Genomic DNA, 5,636 nt, shown 5'->3' on the forward strand with positions numbered 1-5,636 from the left:
GGATCCAGCATTGCTGTGAGCTGTGGTGTCACAGATGCAGCTTGGGTCCTGCATTGCTGTGGCTCTGCTGTAGGCCAGTGGCTACAGCTCCTGATTTGACCCCTAGCCTGGGAACCTCCATATGTCATGGGTGTGGCCCTAAAAAGACCAAAAAAAAAAAAAAAAAAATCCTTTTTAAGTCTTAATGACAGCTAGTCTCTCGACTATGTGCTGTTACTTGAAGGGGACTTGCACTTCTGCGAAGCTTTCTTTGCTCTGTCCTCGTGGTCTGGCAATGGTGGGGGGAAGCTTTTGTCTCCTCTGATGGCTTATTTAATCGTCTTGGTGCGATTTGCTAAGCTTGGATTATATGTTTAACAGAACAGTGTTTAAGGTTACAGCCCACTCGCAATTGGGGAACTGAGTTTTGAAGCCGGGCTGTGGGGTCCCCATTGTTTCACTTCCTCTTCTAGAACTCAGAGGAGGCGCCCCTGCCGCCCCACCCCCACCCTGGCAGCTCGTGGGCACCTGCTCACCAGCTCCCTTGGCTGTTTTGGTAAAGGCTTCCTGGTGATGCTGCAGCCCTGCTTCTCCCCAGAATCCTCACTGTGCGGCCATCCGCCTGGGAGGCCGGAAGGCCCGGCGGCGGCGTAGACGAGGCCTGGATGTGGGCCTGTGTGGACCCGGGCCCAGGGCCGCCTGCAGCTTCCGCATCATGAGGGAGGCAAGAGGTGCATGCGAGGCTCTGAGGGGACAGGCTGGTGTCCAGTCTCAGCCTGACCACTTAAGAGCTGGCCGACTCAATCCGTTACTTAACTTGTACAGCCTCCTCCTGTGCAAACTGGGGGTGTGGGTGTGCCTGCTGCACGGTAGGGTGTGGCTGTAACTCAATCACCTACCACACGTCAGGTGCCCTTTCAGGACTCAGTAATTGGGTAACTGAAAATTCTTATTGTCATGAAGCTTAAAAGGCAGAAAGGGTGGGGGGACCGGGGCACAAGGCTGGATGCCTGCACTGGGGGCGGGGTTTGCTGGTCTGGGCGGGGACAGTGTGCGGGGGTGCAGGTGAGGACCAGGTCGCCTGGGGGTGATGGCGGCGTCCCCACAGCCACGCCCGTGCAACTGGGGGCGGAGGGGGTCCAGCGGGCGTATGGGCACAGGGCTGGGAGGCACAGGCCCAGGTGGAATGCAGGCACTTTGTTCATAGGACAGAACCGACGAGAAGCAAAAGCTGGGGTTCCTTTCAGGGAAAATGCTCCCAAAGACTTTCTAGCGGCGACATTCAGTTTCTCCAAGTAGGTGAAGCGACCAAACGTCTAGGGTTTTAATGGGCTCACAAACACTGCGATGGTTACACGCATCTCAGGAGGCGCAAATCAATTTAACACTTGTATTTATTTCTTCCATTATCAAACATAAGCACATTACAGTTTGAAAGGAAACAAAAAGATCCACCACCTACAACAAAAACCGCTTTAGCATTTTGTGTCTGTCTTTCCAGACTCTGGACTAATCTGAAATTTACTCAATACTGAGTATTTTCAAGCACTGCAGAGAAGTGAAAATGCTGGTTCTTACTGCCCCAGTGTTTTTTGATTTGTTTCCTTTCAGCAGAAAAAACTGAAAGCATTATAGTTACAAAGACTCAATCTCCAAATTATGCACCGCCTCTACCCAAGTTGCTCTTTCTACCGGGAACACATTAGTTCAGCTCAACCACTTGCAAAGAAACCTTGACGCAAATTCGAGGTGCCGACTCATCGCCAGGCTGATGGAGTTAAACCAGAGACGCCGCTCTGCCTGCGTGACACCGTCAGCACCTCGGAGCGCGCAGTCTCTCAACTACGGGGACCCCAATGTCCACACGTGCGTGCGCGTGTCTGCGTGTGTGCTGGGGTGCATCTGAGAGGCATCGCTTGCAAAGTCAAGACAGCTGACAGCCAAAGCGCACGTGTAAACCTCATCTTCAGTCACCTTTGTTCTGAGACACGTGTCTGTTACCTGAAGTGTAACGCACAGATGCCGAATATGTGGGAGACTTTTACAGACTCTGGGGGACGTGTTCTTTTGGGGCTTAATGTTGTAGATGCACCTTGTGTTTCTCCACAACCTTTGAGGCTGCGCGGCCAAAGGCCCTCATGCTTCGGAGTCATTTCCTCCTGCACACAGATACCTTCCAGGTCAGCGTTACTCAGGGACATGCAACCGCGAGAGGCACTGGACAGCAGAGCAGACCAGTTTTCGAGCTGGGTCCGACCACTGTTCTTGGGTGCACTCAACTGGAAGGAGGGCAATTTCCAGACACTTATGGAGCATGACCATCTCTCAAGTGTCAACTTGAGTCCTAACAGGTGGCCAGAGAGCCTTTTCCATCACCAGGTAAAACCCACAGTGCAGAAGAATGTCTCATCAACAGCCCGATTACAACACACTGCCGGAAATGACATGTCAAGTTTCCAAGTGATGGAATTAAAACTGCCAACCCAAGACCTCCTGCAGTGAATTAGGAAACATGAGAAGTAGTATTTTGGACCAGAGATAGACTGAAAAGGTCCAGATTTCTTTCAAATCCTTAAATTGTCAAGATTCTGAAATGGAGAGAACTGAAACTAATTTTCACTGCGGAGGTAAAATCAGTAAAAATCAGTAAGCAGGTATTAAAGACGCAGGGGCAAATCACTGTACTTGGGCCGCTTCAAGATTTAACACTGGATAAATGGGAGCTGTGTCACGAAAGACAGAAGTTAGATGGAGAGACTCAGGGCTGGGGGCTCAGGAGGCTGGAGAGGAGAGAGTTGCGGTCCTGAGGGGTCTCGGGGCAGAAGCTAAGTTGCAAAGAAGCTGGAAGAGTGAAGGCCCAGGGGAGAAAAGCCAAGAGCAGAGGAGAACCCGAAGAGGAAGGCGGCTCACGGGGCCAGGCACCCCCGACACGGACAGTAAGGCCTCGTACGGGCGCAGCCAGAAGGCACCTCTAGGGAAGTTCGAGGCAGGACCTGGCGACAGGACCCAGCCCCAGCTCGGAGTGCCTGGTGCAGGTGGCACAGGTGCAGGAAGGCCCTGTTTGATCTAGTGGGCCACCAGGTGGCAGGTAGTGACCTGGGGTCACAGGACCTCCCTACCGGCCAGGCATGTCATCCACGTGGAATTCAACTAAGTGAAGACAGAACATTCTACAAGTTCCCTGGTGGGCTAGTGGTTAGGATTTGGCACTTTCATGGCTGTGACGTGGGTTCAGTCCCTGGTCTGGGAACTGAGATCCTACATCAAGCTGCTGCAGCCTGAGGCCAAAGGCCACTGCAAAGCCACCCCCCATGCAAGCATCCTCTCTGCAGCCTGGGAACAAACCACAGCTGCTCAGACCGCGCTTCTCACAAAGTGTGGACAGAGGGCCACCGCCCTGCACATAACCAGTATTTTAGCCACGAAAAGGTCCCTTGGTCACGCACAGGATGGGGTATTAAATGCAGACCTGAAAGTACCAGCCGTGCTAACGGTAAACTGCCTGCCCAGGGACAGGGGCGCTGAGGTCCTGCAGGCCAAGGGCAGCGGCCGGGGAGTTCCGGTCCTGGACAAGCACCTGACATCCAGCTACAAAAGCGTCCACGTGGACGGGCCGCCTCGGGAAAGCAGCCCGCACCCCACTGAGCCGGGGGCCGGGGCCCCGCTGAGGGGGCTGGGGCGCGAAGCCAGGCAGACCGACTCGGGTCCATCCACACCTCAGCGCCTCTCCTTTTGGTGAGGAGATGAGATTTAAGGAGAAAATCGCCTGAGAACGCGGCACCAGGCAGTCACACATCCGTCTGGGACTGGCACAAGTGTTCTTCAACTTAAAGTTAACACGGAGTCTCAGCTGCCTTCTCGTGCCCCCCCGGTCACTGGCCAGGCTGACTCCGCCCCACCTCACACGACTGCCAATCCCGGGTCATCAGCAGGACGGTTTCTCCCGATGAAATGGCCGTTTTCTTGTCTTCTTTAAGCCCCTGTGACAGGTTCCCACGTGATGGCCGTGAACCAGAAGCCAGGGACAAAAAGCCCGCAGGATCCGAAGCCCATGCCCAGATCCCGAGGGAGGCCTGTCACAGGCAGCGCAAGAAGAAACCTGCGGGAGGCACAAGGGTCTAGCGGACCGGCCTTGGCCGTGACACCTGCATTTAGGTAGGGGCCGGCCTTCCTGTGTTCTCGAGGTGATGCCCGATTTTCTCTTTAGGGCCCAATGTGCCTATTAAGGGAAGTCCCTATGTGAACGGAAGCTGTGCCCAGGTTCACCTGTCTGGTTATAGCCCAGAACACTGCCACCTCGAACACGAAGCGGAATCTCCCATCCTTTACCAACTGACAATCCGATCAAACTAGAAAAATCCTGAAGAAAAAGCTTTTGAAGACCATGGTTTTGAAGTAAAGAACCATGAGGTGACGTGAACTTGTTACCTGCTGGATTACAGAGAAGCCCATCTGTAAGCTGCCCAGATACCCGGCTCTACGAAGCTTCCACCTTACATGACTTTTGGAGGAAGACAGATCCACACCCAGAGCGCGACGTGTAAATAAATGCCAGGAGAGCCTGGATTTTTCCATGTGTCACAGAAATGACAACGGGAGCACCCTCCTCCGGTTCGGTGGGCTGCTGAAGGTTTACGAAATGATAAATGCAGAGACCCATCAGAACACACTACACGGCCGAGGTTAAGAGCGGTCCTCTCCTACAGCCTGAAAGAAATGCAGCTGAGTGGCATCCAAACTTCACTCACATTCCTATGATTCCAAACCCTCCAAACTTCAGACTACAATAATTAACTATGAAAAAAAAAAAAGTCCCGCCTTTTGTGTGAATGAAAGCGGGTAAAACCTTAAGAGTCTTACATTATTTAGACGTTTGCAAGCCAGGTCCCGGGTTTTGTTCTCCCCCCATTATCTTCTAAGGCTGCTCTTACGGACACAGATCAGCTTGACCACAAACCTGCGTTCCTTTCTGACAACCAGCGTCCTGGTTATAGATCAGGTTGCTCTTCACTAAGCTGGAGAAACTAGTTCCAAGGAAAGTGGGATTTTATCTAATAAACTTAGAGCAAATGTATTGATTTTACAGCTATAAACGATGCCGTCCAAAACGGTAATAAATTACTTCAAGTGTATCTGGAAGTGACATCAGTTTACCAAAATCTCACAGAAATGAGGTGTACTGCCAAGTTCACGGGCTAAAAGATGACACCAAATCCATTTTCCTTCGCACCGAGAGCACGGAGGCGAGTGCACCGCGAGAGATGACGGTGCGCGAGCCTCATGAACCGCTCGCTCAGCTACTGCCGCGCCTCCAGGACCACAGCCACGAAGGGACGGTCCCACGTCCCCACCTCTTCCTCCCCACAGAGCCCAGACTCTCGACTCCTGGCTCCTGCACTGCCAATTCACCTTTAAGCCTGGCTTTAAAAAATTTTTTTTGTCTTTTTGTCTTTCATAGGGCCACACGCGTGGCATAGGGGTCTCATCGGAGCTGTAGCCACCGACCTACACCAGAGCCACAGCCATGCCAGATCCGAGCCGCGTCTGCGACCTACACCACAGCTCACGCCGGATCCTTAACCCACTGAGCGAGGCCAGGGATCGAACCAGAAACCTCGTGGTTCCTAGTCGGATTCATTAACCACTGAGCCACGACG

This window comes from Sus scrofa, chromosome 7 (assembly GCF_000003025.6).
Source record: "Sus scrofa isolate TJ Tabasco breed Duroc chromosome 7, Sscrofa11.1, whole genome shotgun sequence".
NCBI classification, from domain to species: domain Eukaryota; kingdom Metazoa; phylum Chordata; class Mammalia; order Artiodactyla; family Suidae; genus Sus; species Sus scrofa.